Source organism: Ursus arctos, unplaced genomic scaffold, assembly GCF_023065955.2.
Source record: "Ursus arctos isolate Adak ecotype North America unplaced genomic scaffold, UrsArc2.0 scaffold_9, whole genome shotgun sequence".
Lineage (NCBI taxonomy): Eukaryota > Metazoa > Chordata > Mammalia > Carnivora > Ursidae > Ursus > Ursus arctos.
The window spans coordinates 79,074,161-79,098,868 of NW_026623111.1; the positions used below are offsets into that span (position 1 = coordinate 79,074,161).

The 24,708-nt window shown below is 43.8% G+C and overlaps 1 pseudogene; it reads left to right on the forward strand.

Moving 5' to 3' along the window:
* Positions 1–17,184: 17,184 nt before the first annotated feature.
* On the forward strand, positions 17,185–18,043 carry LOC113263021 (ADP/ATP translocase 2-like; annotated as a pseudogene).
* The last annotated feature ends 6,665 nt before the right edge of the window (positions 18,044–24,708 follow it).

Genomic DNA, 24,708 nt, shown 5'->3' on the forward strand with positions numbered 1-24,708 from the left:
GTTCGTTCTCTTTCCGGCCTAGTATTCCAGTGTACGATTGCACTACAATATAATCTTTCTACTTCTGATGGGCATTTAGGTTGTTTCCAGTTTCTGGCAATTACCAAAAGAATGCCTGTGAACATTCTTGGACATGTCTTTTGATAGATACATGCACTCATTTATTTAGGATATATACCCAGGAATGGAGTTGCTGGGTTAGAGGGTACACATAGGTTTAGCTTTAGTTTGTTCTGCAAAATATTTTTGCAGAGTGCTTGTACCATTTTACCTTCTCACCACCAGTTTTTGAGAGATCCAGTTTCTCTACATCTTTTCCAACATTTGGATGGGTCAGTCTTTAAATATAAGCTCTTCTGGTCATTGCAGAGAATTATCTTACTCATTTATCTTACTGTAGTTTCAATTTGCATTTCTCTGATGAGTAATAATGGAGAGCTCAGCTGTTTGAAAGTGCGAAGGGGGTTGGGTCTTAAATGCAGCATGGATTGCATTAAGCATGTCACATTCTCAGAGGGATTTGGGATAGACTAATAGTGCAAAACTAAATAGTGAATAGGTGGCTTTCAATGGTCTGAACAGAGGTAGAGTTCTGGTGGTAAGTTGTCACCCTAGGATTTCCTGGAATAATGAGTATAAGCTTAGTCAGGAAACCCAAGAGAATTATAACTGGTAGTTCAAACAGAATCATGCTTTATTACCCAGACTCTTGTAGGATACAATCTATGCAAACTGCTCTGGGAGGAAGTATCAAATCAGTCCACGTATATGTTATTTAGTAAGGTTCATTGAATCTTGATTTTCAAAAATGAAAATACTATATTTTAAATTGTATTGGAAAGTGTTATTTGGCATATGACAAAAACCGAGTTGACCTTTTGGCGAGTGGCTTACCCAAGTTACCCTAAGGCAGCGCCAATATCTGAACGAACTTTTTGGAGTCATAGCCTAGGGTCCAACTTAATAGTATAAGGTATCGATGTAGCACTTTCAATTCTTAATGAGACTTTAATATCTACCCATTTTTGTGTGTTTTGCTAAAGAAAGCATAGTAAATCCTTCTCTTGTTCTTCTGCCTGAAGCTCACTCTCTTCTCTCAAGAAAGCGGGAGAGCACACTTGGATGCGTGCCAGTTTTGGAAATGATGGCACTCATTTTGCAATCGCGAACAAATGGCACAACGTTTTAGAGCCTACGTTCCCTCAGCTGTGCAATAACTACTACCCCCAGCGTTGTGAAGATTACACGAGCTAACGTTTAAAAAAGCACCCAGCACGATTCTTTGCCTGAAGCGATCACTTTGGAGGTGAGCATATTAAAGTTGTCTGGCATGTGAAATTGAGACAAGAGCCATTTTCTGTCCGAAGAGGACTGACAATGAAGCAAATGGAGTTTAAGCTTCAGGGCCTCCTAGCCGGGAGTCAAAATAAGATATTCGGTCACAAGGGTAGTCAAAATAAGATATTTTCACTGCGGTTGGCGAGGATCACTTACTCCTCTCATTTTGACTTGCTTTCTATCACATTTGCCCTTCTTATCAACCGGCATTGGGGAGCTACGGGCATTTCTGGGCTTCAGTTGTGGGAAAGTTGGGTTTGGGAATGTGTTTAGTTTGGGTTTGGGGGATATATTTGACTCACACTGCTACACGTAGTGGAGTGACTGCTAGCTGTCTTGGTGTTGGAATGGCTTCCAGAAAAACTCCACGTTCCACTGTGATCTGCTTAGGTGCAAGGCCAGAGGTGTGGTCAAGAGGCTGGACGTGTGCACCCAACCCAAGATCGGGAGCGTGTGGGTGGCGGGGGAGGAAATGAGCTGATATGTACTCAACTACATGCAACTGGTAGAAAATTCCCCTTAACCCGAGAACTCACATGTTAAAGAAACTTGACAAAAGCCTTCCCAACATCGACCACAATCCTAAAAATGTATACGAAGTTACCAGTAATGAGTTGTGAAGCTGAAAGATGCTTTTCTACACTGTCAGTAAATTTTGAACGAACCTGCTTACAGAAATATCGAAGTCCATTCTCTCTATGGAAATTACAAAATAATGTTCATACCAAAAGTGGCTCAAAAGGCATGAAGTTCAAAGAACAGTAAAAAAGTCTAACAGAAGGGTGTCAGGAAGTTAATCAAATTACGTTATTTTCCTGGATGTTTACAGTGTCTGTCCGTTTTTGTTATTTGTTATGATTTCTTTTCCTATTCCCTGATACACTTATACTCATTTTGGATTCACAATGCAAAAAAAATTTGCATTTTTTTTTCTATAAGGAAACTTCAAGTTGTATGAACTTCTGGGGCACGCTACTGAATCCACCCATGTGTGACCATTTCTACCCAAGTAGCCAATGAGCCAGAAGGATCTTGTAAGACACACCTCGGCTTGTGGCTTTCCCCGGCTGTGAGTTCTGAAGCACCATGAAACTGAGACACCTGAACTATGTAATAGTTGTAGCGATGGGATTTTCAAAAATTTCATTCTACATAACAGATGAACGTGGGGCATGGGGACGAGAGAGAGGCAAACCATAAAACAGACTCTTAAGTATAGAGAATAAACTGAGGGTTGCGGAGGGGTAGGTGGAGGAGGGGGGCCCTAAATTGGTGATGGGCGTTAAGGAGGCCACGGGGTGTTGCATGGAAGTGACGAATCACTGAATCCTACCCCTGAAACTAATTATGTTAAGTAAGTGAAATTTATATAAAAAGTTGGAAGAAAAAAATAAAAATTTCATTCTGCCCTCACGTTTCTTTATTTCCTCTTGGCAAGTTGAGTATTGGCTTTGCATTACTGAAGGAGCAAATGGGAGTTCTTAGCCCCTTTCCTTCGCAGTGTAAACACAGAGAAGACTGTGGGTCCCTGACCCTGCACAGTGAGATGACAAAGTGTCCATCAGATAAAGGGATCGTGCCCCCGAAGCAAATAGTGAGAGTACAACAGTATGCCTGCTTTCTGGGTAAAGAAACTGAGGCCCAAGGGGGTCCATGGGATTTATCAAGGCCGTGGTGATTGGGATTAAATCCAACGCAGTACCGGATTAATGAAACGCTGAGACTCGCTGCTACCTTGCTAACTGATTCACTTCAAAAACACGAAGAAGAAAGAGTAACCTTGAATGTGCTTAGATATTGATGTTTCCTTGGCAACAGGTTTGAAGTTAGAAGCAACACAGTGATTGAACATATGCAATTTTGTTATAAAATCATGGCCTTTGAGGCCGTCGCCTCAGAGGCTCCCTCCCGTCCTTGGTTAATTGAAAAGAGAAGTTCTTTATGTTAGATGCCGGCATGTGGCAGCTATTTGAGAAAAATCTGTTTTCTAAACAGATTTTGAAGATCTGAGTCCATTTCCCTTGAAAATCTGAGGCCATTTGCCTTCCCTTATGAATCCCTCTCTGCTTTGGCCTTTTTTACTTTCTCGAAATAAACCAGAACCATGTGTGTAATTAGCACCTCACACCCACCTCCTTGAGATCCAGTCATCAGTACCTGTCTCTAGTTGAAGGGGTTCGTTACAATTTTGTTGCAATTAAACACAGACGAGTGTGAACATAAGGTATATTATTAATAGAATACCCATTTTTTCCCTCTGAATTCCTAGGCCATTCCAGTGCTACATTCCTTGTATAATTTTGCTTTTAAAAAGAGGTGCAGGTGCCTGCGTGGCTCAGTCCATTAAGCATCTGACTCTTGATTCCAGCTCAGGTCGTGATCTCAGGGACGGGAGATGGAGCCCTGCATTGGGCTCTGTGTTCAGCTGGCCTCCGCGCTGGTGTGGGGGGGTTGCTTAAGATTCTCTCTCTCCCTCTCGCTCCGCCCCTCCTCTCCCCTCACCTGCCCTGCGCTCCTTCTCTTAAAAAAAAAAAAAAAAAGAGAAGAAAGAGGTGCTGTTATTGAAATGCTTTGGTTTTAGGCCATTCGCTCCCTTTGAGGGCTGCTAGAAGACAGAACCCCTGGAAACGACAAATACAGTTCCCTACAGTTTTGCCAGTCACTGTGTGGTCCGGGCCAGCAGCATGAGTGTCTCTTGAGAGCTGGTTACAAACGCAGAATCACAAGACCCACTCCAGATCTATGGAATCAGAATCTGTATTTTAAGAACCCTAAGTGGTTTATATGCTCCTTGAAATGAGACACACTGCTCTTCATTGCTTGGGCTCTTTTCTTGGTAACTTGCAGGGAAAATTTATTTCAGATGTAACCCAGCGGTTAAGTTCCTGGGTGTGAGGTCACTAAAGAGTTTGCTGGATTGGAGACTGCCAGCTTCCAGCGAGGTGCTTTTGGGAAATCCACCCAACTTCTCTCAGGCACAGTTTCTTCTCTGCAGAAGGAGACGACAGTAACACCTATTGCGTGAAGGTGAATCAAGCCCCATATCACAGTCGCAAGTGATGACCAGTAAGTGTCAGCTATTCTTCCTCCCGCTCTCCGAAGTTAAATTTTAATTTTTAATTGGATAGTTTGTTTTGTCTTATAGATCCACAACTCGAGATTTGGGGAGGGGCATTTAGAAAGTAGAGGAAATATAAAGCCAAGCTTATAGCCCTTTCCAGCAGGAATTCGACTTTTTGACTGACTGACCCTAGCTTCATCTTATTTTTTATGTATTTTTTCCTTCATTCCGATTTCCTCGGAGTTTTACATTTCGTTCTGTTCACCATGGTATCTTCGTAAGCCACTTCAAGATCATTTTACATTGAGGCGTGACGTAAAAATAGTCATCACAATGACAAATTTATTAGCCCACAACTTTCACTTCAAGTTACATTGACAGACTTGTCTTTTTTTTTTTTTTCCTCTACCAACTCGCTGTAGTAATATTGGTTAACCTAGTAACCTTGTAAGGCCGGGGTGCTTACAACAATTGTTAAAGAAATGCTGTTGCCCTCAGGCAACCTTGTTCACTGCCCTATCTCTAGTATCGTGTCTCACACGGAATGGGTGTATAGTATGTTTATTGAGTGCATGATACATACAAACTTAGATCTTATGTCACTTATAGGTTTAAATCCCTTCCTGTTTGCTCTTAAGTTCCAACCTGGAATGGGCTTTCCTCGTCTTTTGACATGGCCAGTCCACAGGACTCACTCAGGTCAAGTGCCTCCCTCACCAGGAAGACTTCCTGGACCCTTAAGCCCAGACTAGGGGGCTCTCTCTTCTAGAAATTGTGGAATCCACTGCTTGTCTTACTCAGTTGACACTTGACATTCCTCCTTATATTGGTAGCTCTCCTTGAACGAGAGCACAAGCTTTAGAATCAAGAAGTCATAGGTCCAATCCAATTTGGGCCACCTGCCAGCTGTGTGACTTTAGAGACATTAGTTCCTCTAGGGCTGTTCTCTCATCTGTAAAATGGGAAAAATTGGGTGTTGTATTGCTACAATAGATAATGTATGTGAATGATTAGCACATTTTCTGGAGATACGGTCATAATCGTGTCTTTTTTCACCAATTAAATTCAGTAACCTGCTCTCGTGGAACCAGCAGGAAATTATTACAGGGCTGTGAGTGAAGTCCTATTCCTGTAACCCTTGAGGATTCTTTTTGCCTCGGGCTGTCATGGTTGACACAGGCTACTGGGGTTGTGTCTCTTGATGACTAGTGGTGGATGTAGCTGTGATTAAATATCGTCTCGGTTTCATGTCTGCATTTCATGACTCGTCAGGGGTGGTGGAGGAGGAAGGTAAGAAATATTTCCTGTTACCCAGTGAACAAGGTACAAGCTCTCCTTAGAGTCCCTTTTGTTGTGGTGGTTGTTTTTAATCCCCCCTCTTTTTATTTCATAAAATAACTTTTTTTTTTTACATTTCTTCTCCTAAGAATATGTTATGGATACCAGAATTAATTTATTTCTAAGGGAGTGTTGTGGATATATTTATTTTTTTCTTTTGGAAGTCTTTAACATAATCCCCGACCTCTTTGGGCTCTATGGAAGGTTCCGAAATGCAAAATGCATGATAGTCAAATAAACAAATCTTTGAGTGTCTGAATTCTGAAAAAGTACTTAATGAAGCCTGTTCTCTTATTAAGAGACTATACAATGTTATTCCATGAGATGCTTTTTCTATACATAAAATCCTTGGGATATGGATACAGTCTACTATAAGATTGATCTGTATGGTATCAGAAATTTTTCTTATAATATATATTTAATAAAAGAAGAGTGCTTTGAACAACAAAAAGGCTGGCACATCACATTAGTGCAGTACGCTCACTTTATATTTCCTATGGGTTTCTAACTATTCTAGTTCTTCTCCATATGGAGACTTCTGAGATCAAATCTGATCATCTTGTTTTCTGACTGAAGTCCAGCTGTCTCCCTGTTGCCTACAGTATTAAATCCAGTATGAAAGGTTTTGCCAATTCTGTCTTCCGGTAGCCTCCTCTGTCTCAACTTATGCCAATGCCACCGGCAGAAGTTCCAGCTGCACTGGGGTTCTTGCCGTCACCGCCTACACGCGGAGCCCGTTCACAGCCGAGCCCTTGCCCTGGCTCTCTCCTCCACCTGCTCATCCATCTAGAACCCGCTCAAATGCCCTTTCCACTTGGAAGCCTCCCTGTACTCCCCCAAACAATTATTCTTGCCTCTCGGGCTCCCTGACAATGTATAGATAACATTTACATAGCACTTATTATGCCGGCTAATAATTTTTCCATTTACGAATCTCTGATGAGCTAATGAGCAATTTGTAATGGGGCTGTTGCCCTTCATGTCTGTGTGACCCACCCCATCCAACACAAGGTCTGTCACACAGAAGATACCCAATACAAGTTGGCCAAATAGACACATATGTCTACATTTATATTTTTAAAGAAGACCATACATTTTTCTTCTCTCAGATTCAACTTAATTTTGATGTTAAATTCATGTAATGAGTATTAATGCAAACTATTCTTCTGTACCTATTTATAATGAATCCTTGTGTCTTCTGATTCGTTACTGAAGTATGCATAAATCCACATCGATATTTATAATTAGATCCATTGGAAAACACAAGGAATGATTTTCCTTGTGTTGACCTGTTATTGGAAGGCACATGTCAGCTCCAAGACGCCTCGGCTTGCCTGGGAGCTTCTCCACTACGATCAGCGTGTCAGGTGCAGCCGCAGTGCGATTCCCTCTTGGTCACTTAACTGATCTTTTTGGTTAGTACGGTACCAAGACTACCCGCGGAACTCTGTAACCATGGTGATAAGATGCCCTATTTTAACTTTTCAACAGAAAAGATGAGATGCCATAGCACTTCTGTGCCTGTGGTTCCCAGTGGAATTTTTGGGAGCCATTCAAGCAGTTAAGCAATAGAATCAGGCCCTGAACAGATAATTACTCTTTCCTTTACACGAGTACCTTTTAAATTGAGGGTGATGACTGACAGCACAGACAGTCCATGACCAGTCAAATGTGCAGTCTAGGGCCAGCCTGGGAGGCTTGTCATCCTTCTAATACACCAACTGGGGAAAAGCTCCTCTGAGTCAAAGGCTTTACTTCTTAAATAAAATCGGAGTATTTACCAAATCCACAACTGTGTGCTTTTTTATGTGTTATGAAATAAAACTATTATTGCAAGATGGATTTGGTCCTTGTAGAAAATCAAAGTGTTTTCTAACCAGGATTAGTGCCTGACATAGTTGAAATGGGGCATAGTGTACATTTGAGATTTGGGGGGCCATGGAGAAGGTACGGTGTCCAATATCTTCCCTGTCTTTAGTCTGAAACTTGCCAGTTTTTCCCTTTAAAGGTTTCCAAGCCATTGTAATAGAAAGATCTTTGGGAAAGGTATCACCGCAGGGGAAAGGGGGAAATTGAGTGGCCTATGAAAGAAAACTGGTTTGAAGCCCTGTTTGTTTGGACTGAAGAGTGCTTTATGTATTTCTTCAACCAACGTTTAATCATAAGAAGTCTTCGTCTAAAACCCTCCATTACTCCATTACGTTTAAGCAACATGGGATATGACAAAACTAATTTCTCACAAGGCAGAAGCTACACAGCTGCGGTCCTATTTAAGCGGACCAAGTTCTCTCGAAGTCGTCACAGTCTCCATCCCTCCCACATGTGTTCGGTAACACTTCTTCAGGTCTTCCTTGCTCATTCACTTTCTCCCTTGGCTCCTGTAGGTGGAAAACCAAAACAAACCAAAGACAGAGGGAGCTTCAGTAATTGTGACAATTCGGAGCCTGAAGGTAAAGCATCTGCTTAGGTTTGCTTCATCTCTAAGATCCCTGTACGAACACTGAGACTTCTCCATGCCTCTTCTCTTCTGTTGCTCCTGCCTGCTGAGGGCTGAGTGTTATCTCCCTCACCCCTCAAATTTATGTGTTGAAACCCTAACCTCCAATGGGAAGGTGTTCAGAGATGGGACGTTAGGGGGGTAATTAGGGTGGTGAGGTCGTGAGGGTGGCCCTCATGATGGGATTACTGTCCGTAGAAGAGACTGGCTCGCTTTCTCTGCTGTGTGAGGACACAGCAAGAAGGTGCCTGTGGTCTCCCAACCAGGAGGAAGGTCCTCACCAGGAACTCTACCATGCCGGCATCCTAATCTCAGACTTCTGCTTCTAGAATGATCAGAAATCAATATTTATTCTTTAAGCCATCCGACCCAGGTATCCTTTTATTGCTGCCTAACTGATTTATACACTGCTCGCATTCTTCCCTTGGGATATTATCAGAAAACAAGCCAAGGAAAACTAACAAAATGTGCATTGCTAATGTATTTTTTCTCAAGCATTTATTTAAAAACACTTACTATTTATATTGTAGCCTGAATACCTATGTACCACAACATGCATAACTGTTCCAGAGACATCCCACTTTCACTTGAGGTTGACTGGGACTGGATGTCTGCGTTTCCTCAAGTTGTCGAGTGTTACCTCAGTGGGAAACACATAGCAGTTGTACCTGAACGAGGCACGGAACTTATTCTGTTCATCGGCTGCTGTGGGAAAAAGCTGAATGATCTATTCCCAAACCTCATTCTCTACAGGAGAGGCACCCCTGCCAGGATGTGAGGCCCCACTTCCCCCAGCTGCTCCTGGCCAATTACGGAGCACAGTGCGGCTCTCAGAGCCAGCTCGCATTGGGTGTGGGGACACCCCACTGATTGGCTGAAACCTTCTAAGAACTGTGCTTGCCTCTGAAGCTCTTCCTGCCCGATGCCCTGATCCCTTGTTCCCTTGCTTTCGCAGCTGTCAGAACCCTAGCAGGGGCTGTAGGCTCTCCCTGCCTTCCCTTGCTGGTTTCCCCGCAGACACTTCCTCTACTAAATCTCGTACACCTCTCATCTTGTCTTGGCATCTGCTTTTCAGAAGATCCAAACTGACACACTGTACGTGACTAATGATTATTGGCAGAGTCAAGAGGAATTAGAGAGCAATATCACGGGAAGACCTGAGGAGGGCTGTGTGGGGGCCTTAAAAAGAGCACAAAAATGATCAATGTTCCTATCAGTCAGCATGGGTAATATGTCTCTAGATAGTGTGAGGAGCCAAATACATTTTATTTTATTTATTTATTTTTTAAAGATTTTACTTATTCACTTGACAGACAGAGAGACAGCCAGCGAGAGAGGGAACACAAGCAGGGGGAGTGGGAGAGGACGAAGCAGGCTCCCAGCGGAGGAGCCTGATGTGGGGCTCGATCCCAGAACACCGGGATCACGCCCTGAGCCGAAATCAGACGCTTAACGACTGAGCCACCCAGGCGTCCCCCAAATAAATTTTAAAACAAGATTCTGGAGGCACCTGGGTGGCTCAGTGATTTAAGCGTCCGACTCTTGATTCTGGCTCAGGAAATGATCTCAGGGTTGTGGGATCAAGCCCCACTTTAGGCTCAACGCTTAGCATGGAGTCTGCTTGAGATTCTCTCTCCCCCTCTCCTTCGGCCCCCACGCCCCACCTCTCTCTCAAATAAATACATAAAATAAAACAAGATTCTGGTTACTGTTCTTTGGGGGTGGTAGTGAAGATCAAATGTAGTAGAGGCCAGGCATCAACTCTTCGAATAGTAATAACAGTAGATAGTACAACACGTAGAAAAGGTTTCAGTGATGAGTTGCCAATTGTTATGTTCAATAAATGTGTTGAGTTTAGAGACAGGAGGAAGAGACCATCTGGAACTTCAGAACTTTTGGGGAACATTTCTTCCTAAAACTGGTTTTCACAACTGGATAAGAGTTGGTTCTTTTCCCTACAGGGAAGACTGAAAGAGAGGGGTTATATGAATTTTGGGGCCAGTAGTCACCGAGCAATACCTTAAAGCTGTGTTTCTCCAGTGGGGTCTCAAGACCTCTGGGCAATCATAAGAATCTATAAGAAATGGAAAAATATTACGTTTTCATTTTGATGGTAATCTAAAAAATTAGTATTTGCATCCTTGGGATCCCCTGAGTCCCCTTTTCACTGAGGGCTACCTCTCAATACCTTTTATATTTGTGTTCATAATTATGTTGGTCCCCAGTACTGCTTTAATCATCATAGGCTGAGAAAGAGTCTACAGAGGTAGACTTAATATGTAAAGGAAGCATTCTTGTCAAGTGAAGGCCAAGTAGCACCATTCGTGCACTGCAGAAATAATGATTTTGCAGAACAGTAGTTTGGATAAAGAATGGCAGTGACAAAATTGAGTCATCACCCAGCACAAACTCAAAGCCATCGTGTACGAAGAGGTGTGACGTGGCAACTTAGATTCAGGAAAACAATTTTAACTTTCATATTAAATTAATGTGGTAAATTTATTGCTTTTTAGTGTTTAAAATAGAATTTGTAGTTTGACGTGGCATCGTGATGTAAAATGTCTAAGCTTAAGGAGTCTATACGTAGTTTTATGAACAATATGGGTCACACGTGGGCATGCCCAGCCTTTCTCCTATCCACGCCCAAGAAGGAAAACTATTTGCTCCCACTCCCTCCCTACTCCTGCACTCCAGAGGTGGGTCTGCGTCTGAGCAGATAATTGGGAAAGAACACCAAGGCTGGTGATACCATGCTGGCTCAGGGGGGACACCAGCAGGCACGTGGGTGGAAGAGGAGACCACGTTTGGTATTGGCACCTACTTAACCCCTGAGCCGGGTGCTTTCGGGAAGTGGACAAACTCCTCCATCATGCGAAGGGTCTTCCTCAGGACCTGTGAGGTGAAAAGGGAAGGGGAAAGATTCATCGTAGGAGAAGCAACGTGCACATAGTAAAGAGCAGAAAAAGAGGAAAAAGTTGATAAGTTTGAGGGAGTGGAGAGGGAGTTGTGGAGACTGAGGTAAGAAAGAACATGTAGAGTAATTTGAGGATTCTAGAAAATTTGGAAGGGATGCCCCTCTGAGAAATGCTTCTGGGGGCTACAAATAAGATTCTCCGTGTCTTTCCTGGAGTCACAGGTAAAGACTGGCTTCTTTTGTCAGTACTGTTTGTGCTGAAGGACCGAGGGACACTCATCAGGAGTGGATCTTTTGATATTTGGGTCTTGTGAGCTGCCGATAGGCTGGCTTCTCCGACTATGGACCAATTAGATTAAACCCATGGAAATCTCTCAAAGGCAGACATTACATTTCAAGGAAGGTCTTGAGAAAGGAAATATTCTCTCAAGTTAAAAGGCACCCAGGCCTCATCCAAGGTCTCAACTGCTATTATTTTCCAAAGTAGGGGAATTAGCATTTGATTTCTCTTGTGCCTTGCCTTGGTGGTGGTGGTGGGGGGGTGCGCTTACCGGAAGGATAGAGGAGATACATCAGTCTTGAGTAGCTCAAGCTTCATAAATTCTTTAGGGTCACCATTCTCCCATTGCATTAGCTAAATGGAATGTCATGGAGGGCTGGTCTGCAAGAAGAAACCTACGGCAGATAAGGCTCCTGGCCGCCAGGTAAAGTGCAGTTAGCTGAGTATATAAAGTATAATTAGCGTCCTGTGGATCGTACACCCAAACAGCTCGCAACTTGCAGCTGCCCCCTTCCTCTCCATCTCTATCCCTTTCATCTCATCTCCACTGTTAGAATAGTTTTTAAGTGGATTCGTGCCTCCAGGAGGCGTGTTTTCCTACACTTGTTTTTATCCACTCATTCAGCCTATCTGTCTATTCGTGTGGCCATTGGAGGCTCACTTGTTAGACCCTGCGACGAGACCCCACAGTCTCTGCCCCTGCCCAGGTAACAGCCTAGTGGGGACAGGTTCGTTAAATGAGTCATCATTCAAACAGTGAGTGTGATGGGCTTCTGAGATTTCTTTACAGGGGGAGGGAAGGTCTGGGAGTGCAGAGAAATGCTTCCGGAGGAGCCCAGAGGGCCTTTAATCAGAGGCCAGAAGATTGAGGAAAAATTCACCAAGCAGAGGGCAAGCGGAGGGCCTGCGGGGCAAGAATGCTCCAACACTGGGAGAGAATGAATGGTGCCCAGGAAAAAGGAAAGGACTAGCATTTAGGGGTCAGGTGGATTGGGTAAGTCAGCCTTCAAGCTCAGATCTAGAAGGGCCCTGTAAAAAAAGTGAACATTTAGTTTTTCATTCTAAGGGCTGTTGGAAGTCACTCTTAGTGACTACTTAATGTCATTAGAATACATCTAAATTTTTAATAAAGCTTTCCAGGCTCCCTGCTACTTTTCCAGGCCCATCTTTGATTCACTGCCCCTAAAGGACAACAGAATAAGCCACCCCAGAATGTGCCTCTTTGGCATGAGGAGGGAGATATATATGTTTTCCCTAGAAAGAGAGCCCCCGTGAACGTAGGAGCAGGGGCAGAGCGAGAGAATCTTAAGCGGACTCAGCATCTGGGGGGAGAGCTAAGGGGTGGGGGGCTGTTTCAGTCTCAGGACTCTGAACTCATGACCTCAACTGAGATCGAGCCAGAGGTTTACCAGTTGAGCTTCCCAGGTGGCATGGAGATAATTTTGAGCTAAAGAGAGTCAAGGCCCCTTAACTGCCAAGGGGATTTAGAGAATCAATTTGACTGGAAATGGATGAAGGCAGAGGAAGAGCCTCAAGAGTCGAGAGCTCGAGGGAAACCCAGACAGAACGCTTGCCTTGTGCTTTTGAATTCCCTTGAGAAACTCAGTTACCCTAAAGTTTACTTGTAAACTTGGTTCTAACTTGAAGATAGAAGTATAGGGGGCACAGAATCTTAAAACGTCATGACCGAAATTGGGCATCATTTTACTTGAAACTAATTATAGTCAAAGAGTTCTGGTAGTTACGAGTTTTTGTTTGTTTCTATATCTAATTTTTAGAATGCCTTACAGGTCATATTCAGGCCCTGGAAGTTTTTGTAGATCTTGAAACACTTGCAAGGGCTTTTAAGGGTTAATCAAATACATGGCTTATCCTTATCTCTTACCTTTTACTGCCATCCTGTGGCCATTTTATTTTCTAGCTTAAAAATCCGTTTGCAAAACCTTATTTTCTATCCTTACGACAGAGTGTGTTTGGGGATTTTATCAGTTCGCAGTGAACATAGGTATGCTGGAATACACATATTTAATAGCATTTTGCTATATTAAGATGCTCCATCAGAAGTATATACTTCTCATGGAATTTTAATTCTGAGTGAGCTTCCGTGCAATATTTCCAGAGCCTTCCTCAGACATCTTTCCTCTTCATCCCTCCTTCCCGACCTGGCTTTTCAGTGGATGCCTAGGCATTAGCAATTTATAGTACTCTCAAAGACAGACTTCCCGGGTTGCCTCTCTCTATTTGAAATACTCACGGATACTTTCTTTTGGAACCCGGGTTTGGATCTCCTTTCTTGGTTCTCCCCTCTTCTGATCTTACAGACTTCTAAGTCCCAGAGCCCTTACTGGCGAGACGACAGGCACAGCAGGATCCGGCACGGCGCCTACGACAGAACGACAGAACGTGCTCGCGTTCTTCTGGCTCGTGACCATCGGATCTGGCTTCTCTGTGGAGAAGTAGGCTGCACGCAGGCTGAAGGGGGCGAAGGGCGTCCGGAGTTCTTCGTCAGGAGGTTGATCTGACCTCTTTAACCAGAAACTGATGGCAGGTGCATTCTATGAGAGCAAATTTTGTTCCTGCTGTCTCCCCAAGCCCGTGAAGACCTAGAGTCTAGCCCAGTAGGAGATAGTAATTCTGAGACATCACAAGGATGGTGGCTAATCCACTTTGAAGCTTTCATTTGCCTGCCATGTATTATTGTAAACGACTTCTATGCATTATGTCAGGCTTTAAACGAGCTCGTGAGTGGAGACGACTAGCATTCTTATTTGACTATTAGAAACCCCAAGTCTTAGAGCGGTGATGGTGATGTTCTTCTCTAAAGTAAGGCAGTGGGAAAGTGGCGGGTTTGTGGAATGTTCTTCTCTAAAGTAAGGCAGTGGGAAAGTGGCGGGTTTGTGGAATGAACCAGCGAGTGAATATCTGACACCCAGTGTGCGTGCTCCAGTGTGCGCCTCCTTCAAAATCATTTCCTTATAGTCCAAGATCTTGAATTTTCTTTATCTAGACCTTGAATTTTCCCGATGCATGCAAAGAACACATCGCCCCCAGCTTCTGAGGACGAGCTGTGGCCACCTGTGTCTGTCCCTGGTCACGGTCCCATTTTGGCTTCTTTTGAGCCAGACTCACACCCTTATCACCCTGCGGCATCTGATCCTAAGGATTTGGCTCTGTCTCTTGTTTATCATTCTACTCCTGATTTTTTAAGTTTATATCTGGTCTCTGGCACGTGACTTTGAGCCTTCTCTTCGGGGCCAGATCTTGGACTTGCCCCATAGGTCTGGGAAAGGGTAGTACTGTGCTTAAGAGTGAAGGCTCAGAAATGAAGCTGCTGGGATTTATCTCCCAGCTTTGGCACTCACCACCGTGTGACCTTGGGCAAGTCCAATGAACTCTCCAAAGACTCAGTTTCCTTATCTGTAAAGTGGGAATGATTAATGGGAATTGTGAGAGTACCGTTTGATAACCCAGGTGGAGTACTTAGAGTGCCCGACAGATCGTAAGCCTTTGCTCATTTGTTCATTTATTTATTCAGGAAGGATTCACTGAGAGCCTCTTATGTGCCAGGTGCCACTCTACTTCTGGGACTATAGCAGTGAACCAAACAGACATAAATCTCTACCTTCTTGCGACTTAAATCCTATTATGAGTCTGTGTAATAGCAGAAAACAAGTTAAATAAGGACATACATACATTACATTAAATAATGATAAATGATAAGAAGAAAAATAAAGCAAGAAAAAAGAGAATGTGTTGGGGGACTGGTTTGTGACTTTAACTAGGGGATTTAAGGAGGCCTCATTAAGATATTTGAATAAAGACTGAACGAGGCGGATCAAACAGCCAGGCAGTTTTCTCAGGACCAAGTGTACCAGGCTGAAGGAACAATCCGTGCAAAGACCCTGAGGCAAGAGGTCTGGTGGGTTAGTGAAAAAGTAAGGAGATCAGTGTAGCTAGAGTAACAGAATTTGCAGAGGGATCGCACATAGGGTGAGAGATGTGTCACAAAAGATAACATGTTCTTTGCCCAAGCAACAGTCCGGATGTAATCTTCACTTACCGAGATGGGGATAATGGAGGGAGGAGCAGGTATGGGGGGAGGGTAGGTTGATGGAGGGGGGGTGGTTGTTGTGGGTAAGGTCAGGACCTCAATTTTGGACAGTCGCCTTTGAGATGCCAGTTTACACAACCACAGTGAGATGTTGGGGAGGCGTTTGGAGTTCAGGAGAAAGGTCTAGGCTGAGATGGAAATCAGCAGCCTGTCCTTGGTAGTGAAAGTCATGAAACTGAATGAGATGGTCAGAGAAGTGAGTTTAGTTAGAAAAGAGAAGAGACGGATGTATGGATGCCAGGGAGATAAGTAAGCATTCTGAAAATGTAGCTGCTGGCATTATTATCATAATTGCCCCCCCCTTGTCCTTACCTGAGGTCCACCCGCACTCCAGCTCTCTGGGTCTCCATTGAGGAGCCATTTGGAAGAATCCCACTTAGTGCCGTGTCTTTCAGTTTCTCTCCAGGACAGCACTGCAGCTGTAGACATTGCTTCCGGCTCTGGCCAGCCGCCTGGACGCAGTGCGTCCTGCTGATCCGTTTAGCTGCAGCTCCTAGATACAGAATGCCAAGGTATGAAGATATATTCTATTTATCCTTTTCAGTATGATTAGATATTCGGGATTTTTTCAGATTTTGCTTTTATGAACAATGTTTCTATGAATATTGTATATATCTCCTTATATGTGTAGAAGTTTCTCTATTACGTATACCCAGGAGGGCACCTGTGGGGTATAGAGGATGTGGTGTGCGACTTTGTTACGTACTGTCGAACTGTTTCCACAAGGATTGTGCTCCCACTGGCAGTGTATGAGTGCTTCTGTGGCTAAATATCTTCATTAGGAAGATACTTGGGATTGTCAGATATTTTAAAATTTGCAAAAGCAGGGAGGCGTAACATGCCATCTGATTTTGACTTCAATTTCTTTTGTCTTAATTATGAATGACACTGGACATCTCTTATATCTTTTTTTTTTTTTTTTTACCATAAGCATTTCCTCTTGTCTGAAATGACCGGTATATATTTTGTCCTTTTTTTCTTTAGAGGAGTTCTTCATAAATTCTAGATAACTATCTTTTATTGATTATTTATATTGTAAATAGTTTCTCAGTTTGTAGCTTGTGGCCAGTTTGAATCATTACAGCCTTGCTGCGCTATTCCGCTCATTCATTGACCTACCCCTGGTCCATTTCCACACCGGCTTGTCTTGTCATGCTCTTCATAGTGTCTTTTGATGAGCAGAAGGCCCACATTCTAGTGTGGTAAAATGTGGCTTTCCTGCCCTCCTGCTTTGGTGATTTTGACTCTTGCCTAAGAGATCCTTCTTTTCTTCTGTATTGTAAAGATATTTGATATTGCCTTCTAAAGGTTTTCTGGTTTTGGCTTCCACGAAGTCTTTAGTTTTCCACAGATGTGTAATACATGCTCCTTGATAACGGAGCTTTCGTATATGCAGGAGTTTGCTTCTGGTCTCCGGTCTGCTCCATTGGTCTTGACATCTGCAAGGACAAGTGTCCCCATAGTGTTCTTCTTTAGCATTGTCTTGGCTCTTATCTCGAAAAGCCATTTGCTTTTCTGCATAAATTTTAGGATCTAATTGTCAAGTTCTCAAAAAATATTCTGTAGTGATTCTGATTAGATTTAGGGGACCATTGATATCTTTACGGACCGCTCCGCAGTGGCCTGCCTCCTCTCTCCTTTCAACATGACAGATGCCTCTGTGTCCTTTGCCAAGGACTTGCTGGTGGGTGGAGAGGCCAAGGCCATCTCCGAGACCGTGGCTGCACCCACCCCGTGGGTCAAGATGCAGCCGCAAATCACTGCAGATAAGCAACAGAAGGGCGTTATAGACTGCGCGATTCACACCCCCAAGGAGCAGGGAGTCCTGTCCTTCTGGCATGGTAACCTAGCCAATGTCATCAGATGCTTTCCCACCCCGGTTCTCAACTTTGCCTTCAAAGGTAAATACGAAGATAAAGACAAGCTGATCTTCCTGGGTGGTGTGGACAAAGAACCCAGTTTTGGTGCTCCTCTGCAGGGAATCTGGCGTCAGGTGGTGCTGCTGGGACCACATCCTTGGGTTTTGTGTATCCTCTTGATTTTGCCCGTACCTGTCTAGTAGCCGATATGGGCAAAGCTGGAGCTGAAAGGGAATTCTGAAGCCTCGTGACTGCCTGGCGAAGATCTACAAGTCTGGTGGGATGAAGGGCCTGTACCAAGGCTTTCACGAGTCTGTGCAGAGCATTCTCATCTCCGGGGCTGCCTGACGCTGCAAAGGGAATGCTTCCAGATCCCAAGAACACTCACATCTTTATCAGCTGGATGATCGCACAACCGTCACAGCGGTGGCTGGGTCGACTTCCTCTGCATTTGACGCTGTTGGTCACTGTATGATGGTGCAGTCAGGGTGCATCACGTCCACGGGCACACTTGACTGCTGGCGGAAGGCTGCTCGTGATGAAGGAGCCAAAGCTTTTTTCAAGAGTGCGTGGTGCAATGTCCGCAGAGGCATGGGTGGTGAGTTTGTGCTTGTTTTGTATGATGAAATCAGGAAGGTCACATAAGTTAGTGCCTAGATATTCCCCTTGTGAACAGGCATGTTGTATTATATAACATATCTTGAGCATTCTTTTTTTTTTTTTTTAAGACTTCTTTATTTATTTGAGAGAGAGAGCGTGCACGCAAGCAGGGGGAGGAGCAGCGGGAGAGAGAGAATCCTAAGCAGACTCCACGCTGAGCTCAACCCCACAACCCTGGGATCATGACCTGAGCTGAAATCATCGGTCGGATGCTTAACTGACTGAGCCCCCCGGGCGCCCCCGTCTTGCGCATTCTTGACAGACTGTTGGCTGGTTATCAATGGCAACTATTGCTGGTTGAAAATGGGAAGCAGTAATATTCATCTGACCAGTTTTCTCTTAAAGCCATTTCCATGATGATGGGACTTAATTATATTTTTTATTCTAGTCACTCCTGATAAATAAATTTGAAGAAATAAAAAATATCTGCAACAAAAAAAGAAGGCTTTACAGACTGCTTGTTAATTTGTTCCCACTGAATCTGTTCTTCCTACTCATGAGCTTATGGCTGCCATTTGAAGACTCTCTCACCCTTCTTGGCACCTAGTTTGGGCCGTGTGCGGCAGAGCACTCGCAAATTGATGGCCATTATTTCCTTCTCTGTATCTACATGTGACTTTACTGTTCTCCTTCCAATAAATAGAATATTTCTCCTCCCTTGGAATATGAGCCGGCATTATGAGTTGCTTTCCCTAATAGAATGCAGTGGGTATGATACTGGGTCATTGCTGAGCCTAGACCTCAATCAGACTTTTGTGCCATCGCTCTCCCTTGGAAATTTGCCACTGTCTGTAAACAAGCCTGGGCTAGCCTGCTGGATGGAAGAGACACAGGGTTAGTCACCTCATATCCAGGCTTTGCTGCGTACTAATCTTTTGACCTTAAGCAACATGCCTCAGGCTCCTCATCTCTAAAATGGGGATCATAATAATACCTACCAAATAGTGTGGTTGTAAGGATTAAGTGAGTTAACATATGTAAAGCACTTAGACGAGGGTCTGGCACATGATAGACTCTCTGAGGGTCTGTTATTACCATTAGAAGGCAAAAGATTGCATATTTTGGGCTTATATGGAGAAAACAAATCCATTTGCCTAGAATATAGACTGTGTGATGAGTTGGAAAGAAAGGGCTGGGAAGGTGGGAAGCAGCAAGACTGTGGTCACCTTGAATGCCTGCCTCAGGCATAAAAAAAGATTTTTATTCTACAGGTATTAGAGACCCATTGGAAGTGTTGAGCATTTAAGAAACATCCTCAATGTATCCAAATACTTAGATAAGTTCTCACATTAAATAGTTTTCCATAATTTTATCAATTTCTCTAACGGGAGACTTACGGGAGATCCATTTGATGGCGAGGAATCCTGAAGTGTTCATTTATTTTGTAGTGGGTATAGTTGGATGGGTCTGTTCATATTCACGTGGTTGAATAGCTGCTGCTTTCGCACGAAAGCAAAAGAATCTGGTGCAGTTTATGCTTGAGAATCGGGCAACTTACAGCTGGCCACGAAGCAGTGTTGAAGACGTACCCCCTTGGTCGTTGCCAGAGCTGTGATAAATAGTCAATATGTTTATATACAGCTTCAACAGAGATTTGCTTTGCCTGCATTTTATGCAAGAAATAAAACAAGCAAACAGGAGACACGATCCCCCTGTTCTGAAGCATACAGTCCATTGAGCAGTAACGACAAACAGCACCTGCATGACGATAGCAAGATACATGCTACACCGTAAGAGCGTCCATTGGATATTTGGTTTTAGAGAGATGTGAAAGCTGAGATCTGGTGGCTGATTCAGAACTTGCCAGGGAAAAAGAGGTGGTGGGTTTCAGACGGAGGGAACAGAATTTGTAGAGGCCTGGAAGCAAGAAAAAACATGGAGAAGATTTTATAAATATGTGTATATGGGGGGGGGGATATCTCTCATCAATGTTAATATTCTCACGTGCTGCTCTTGAAGTTCCATTAGGGACAGCGTCACAAAGCCAGGTGGGCTGCATGAAGCCTGCAGGCTGTGGGCTGCTTCTCAGTATACAAGATTCTTACCTAACTACCCTTTGGTAGGGGAAACACGCCGAAGGAATAAATCTCTAAGAGCCTAAGGAGGTAGTGTGGCGGCACAGGGCAGGCTGCCCCCAAAGGTGCCACTTTAGCAAAGTTATTATTTGGAATTAAAGTTACTTAGGAAGGGGCGCCTGGGTGGCACAGCGGTTAAGCGTCTGCCTTCGGCTCAGGGCGTGATCCCAGCGTTCTGGGATCGAGCCCCACATCAGGCTCCTCCGCTATGAGCCTGCTTCTTTATCTCCCACTCCCCCTGCTGTGTTCCCTCTCTCGCTGGCTGTCTCTATCTCTGTTGAATAAATACATAAAATCTTTAAAAAAAAAAAAAATAAAGTTACTTAGGAAACAGCCAGTGCAAGAACACTCGGACCACTCCCGGCTTTGGCTCCAGAAAGCGGGAAATAAATCTCCCATGGGAAACGTACCCTCCCTGCACTGCGAGGTACGGGGACATCCATTTTGTCCGAGATGGGGAACGCAGGGCCAAAGAAGCCTATCTGAACAAATCCTGTGACCTTTACTAATTTACTACTCCAGCCGCCAGCCAAATTCTGTTTAGAACTCCTTACTAACTGAAGCTCTTGAACACAAATTTTCTTTGTTCTGTCAATTCCTCACAGATTTATGTTTCTTTGTCTAAAAAGTATAAAAGCGTCTGCCTTGGTCATTTCTTTAGGTCTCAATTTTATTACTTGGCTTGTGTGTGCATATCATTAAACTTTGCTTTACGACTTTGAAACCCAAGTGAGAAGGAAGGGTATCCATGGAAGCGTATCCAAGATTTGGATGTGGAAGAAAAAGAGGTCAAGCTAGAGTCTTAGGAGTTGTGCCAACCAATTCACAGGTGGGGGGCTTTGTGTACTATTAAATATATGTGTACTGCCAGACACAGAGAATTTCAAACACAGGGTGCTCTAGGGTATTTGGTTTTATAATATTAAATTAACCACCTGTTCTCTAATGCTTTATGTTGATGGCTCTGCCTGGCCTATGGTAAGGGCTCAATAAATATCAGCTGCTATTGTCATTTTATCATTATTAAGAACAACATATGATTCAGGGAGCCTGGGTGGCTCTGTTGGTTAAGGGGTGGAATTCTTGATTTCGGTTCAGGTCATGATCTCAGGGTTTTGAGATCGAGCCCCCTGTCAGGTTCCATGCTGGGCATGGAGCCTGCTTAAGATTCTCTCTCACCCTCTGCCCCTTCCCCCTGCCAGCCCCACTCTCTCTCATGCTCACATACTCTCACTAAAAAAAAAAAAAAAAAAAAAAAAAATCAAAAATCAAAAATTAAAAAAAAGAACATATGATTCAAGGTAATATAATAATGGAATTGTGTAGAAGGCCCCAATTGGAAAACCCTGCAGGTATAGTTGGCTCTTGATTCTTTTTTCTTTTTCCCATAGTTATTTTATTATTCATGGCTATTTCTACACAAAGAGGGTACAGAAGGATGTGACTCAGGTCCAGTGAAAGATTAGTGTTGGGAGCTGTGTAATTCTGATCCCCTGAACAAGCCCCAATTCCATCACCTCCCCAAAACAGTGAGTGCTGCTGAATTACACACCAGGATATTTTTCATAAAGCTGCCGAGAGGGGACTGCTCAAGTTATGGCACCGAAACTGTTGTCTATATTACTAAAATTAGATCAGATTGGCTCAAATATTAAAGCAAGTTTGCTACTCTGATTAGAGTGTATTTAAAAAATATATTCTAGGATGGATCGATACAAAAATATAAGGCTAGCTACACGTAAATTTGGGAAGAAAAAACACCCAGACCCCGGAGCTGTTGGGAAGACTTAGAGACAGAAATAAAACAAACCCTCCTCCTCTACTCTCCCACCCCTCAGTTCATCAATACAAGAACCCCCCCACCAAAAAACAAAACAAAACAAAACAACCCTTCGGATTTTCCAGATTATGAAGAAGGAAATATTTTTATTTTATTTTATTATTTGGTAGATGAAATGGGAGGAAAAGTTTATAATGAGTCTTATATGGTGTATTTATCATAAATAGATTTTTTTTTTCAGGGAAATTTGCACCATGTTTATGAAGCACAGAAGTTAAATGGTATAACTCATATGTATTGGGCATCTTCTAAATACAGATACTAAGCAAGGAATACAGGGGATAGTGGGGCTACAGCTGTGAACGACAGACAAGCTGGCTTACTGTTTAAAGGAGGAGATAATCGGAATCAAATGACCACACAAGGAAATGTCAAAATGTAACTGTGGTAAGTGCTGCAGATGAGAAACATCTGCCCCTTCGAGATCAGGTAGCGGCACCCTTGACCCTGTTTGGGGCTGGTAGTGTTGACTGAGTTCTGGAGGATAAACAGGAATTAAATAGATAAGGAGGGCGGGCTGTGGGGCTGGGCGAGAGTGACCGGGAGAAAAAGAGCACATGCAGACTTTCTGTCAGAAGGAGCTGATGTGTTCGAGGCACTGGGCGCAGGAACATGCGGCAGAGCTCAGGCTGTGGGAGTGAGCGCTGAGCCCAGGGCAACGGGGGTCTACACAGGCAGCAGAAGTCAGTAATCGAAGCCCTACTTTTAAGCTGGCGCATGACTCCTTGGGAAAAAGGACTACATTTCTCAGCTCTTTTTTGGCTAGGTTTAGCCCACTGAAATTTACGCAGAAATACTGACGGCAACTTCCAGGAAGCGTCTTTAAAACGGAAAGACAGGCCCCGCCCTTGTGTCCGTCCTTCCTGTTGGTAAAAATTTGGAGAGAGCAGCCATTTTGAAACATGCAGTGACCTTGGGTTAGCAGTTCCCTGCGTGGCGGAGCAACAAGATGGAGGGAACCCAAGTTCCTCACACTGCGAAGAATCATACAGGACTTGGCCTGACCACCTAGACTTTTTGGAGAGAGAAAGAAAACTATCCTCTCCTGTGTAAGCCACTGATATTCCGTTTTTTTCTGTGACTCACAGATGAGCTACTTCTAACAGGTTAAATGTGGGGCCTAAGAAGTCTGGAATTGTCTGGTCAGACACACAGAATTCTTCTCCTTGAGCGTGCCCCGCTGCTGCTGAGTTCTTTGCGCATGCCTACGGAGGGAAGGAGACTGCTGCCAGTCGGAAGTTCTACTTGGTCCTTGGCTCCATTTAGCACTGCTGTGAGGCAGTCGCTAAATCTTACCAGGGTAGGATCCTGAGAAATATTTAGGCAAAGTGTGAAAACCGAACTATTGTATGATAAAGTTAGAAAAATATTCCACATAACGCAAGAATGTCTTTTAGTTAGGTAAAGTACGTTTTAGTTAGGCGAAGTCTCCTTACCTGAGGAGGTAGAGATTCTGGAGGAGTGGATGTCAGTCAAAGAGAAGACAGAATCCAGGAGGCAGGAGAAAAGTTCCATGCCCTTCCCTCAGTCTGTGCAGATCCTGGTGAACTATTGGCTGTACTTCGAAGGGCAGAGAGCCCTGGATAAAATGCATGCTACATAGCATAATTTCATGTTTCTTAGGCTGCGCCAACTTGAGGCAGTGTTTTTCAAATTTTCTCTAAGCCGTGGAATACTTTCTTCAGTCAAAGCTTACTTGGAAGCCATACGTGCATAAAGTTGGCGGGCCTGCTGCTTTTCTGATTGGCAGAGACATCTGGGACACAGGGGCCTGCCTGAATCCCCTCCAGATCTCCCTCCAGTTGTGGCTTTCAGAGGGGCTCTAGCAGGACACCTTAGGGCTCCAAGAAACACAGTTTAAAAAACCATCTGGGGCTCCTAAAGGGAGCACGGTAATAGTTACCAAATTGCTTTTTTTTTTTTTTTTTTTTTTTTTCTGGCTCTATCCTGACTTTCTTTGGAAAAAGTCTAGCCCGCTCCAATTCTTCCCATTTTTTTCTGGGCATTTCTGAATGGTATCAGCTAAAATGTTACCTCCTCGAAGAGGCCTTTCCGGATTACCCTGTCTGGAGTAGCATTCCTCAATTACTCTTTACCAAATCACCACGTTTGAAATATGTATTTGTAGGACTTTCCATTCTCAGACAGTTTCCTGGTTGTTTATTCACCAGTGTGTTAATCTCTTTCTTCCTTGTAAGATAAGCTCTATGAGAGTCTTTGTATTGTTTACCGCTCTATCCCCAGTACCTGGCATAGTGTTTGGCATAGTGAATGTGCCCAGTAAATATTTTTTTGCAAATATGTTACTTTCCTGGAATTGCCTTTACAAATTACCATAAGCTGGGGCGCCTGGGTGGCTCAGTCGGTTGAGCATCCGACTCTTGTTTTTGGCTCAGGTTGTCAGAGCCTCCTATGGGCTCTGTGCTCAGTGGGGATTCTGCTTGGGATGCTCTCTCCCTCACCCTCTGCTCCTCCGCTGCTTGCATGAGCTCTTCTCTCTCTAAAATAAATAAATCTTAGAAAAATCACCCTATGCTGATGGCTTAAAACAGTTGTGATCTCTCAGAGAAAGACAATTATCATATGACCTCACTGATGTGTGGAATTTGAGAAACAAGGCAGAAGATCATAGGGGAAGAGAAGACAAAATGTAACAAGATGAAACCAGAGAGGGAGACAAACCATAAGAGACTCTTAATCTCGGGAAACAAACTGAGGGTTACTGGAGGGGAGGG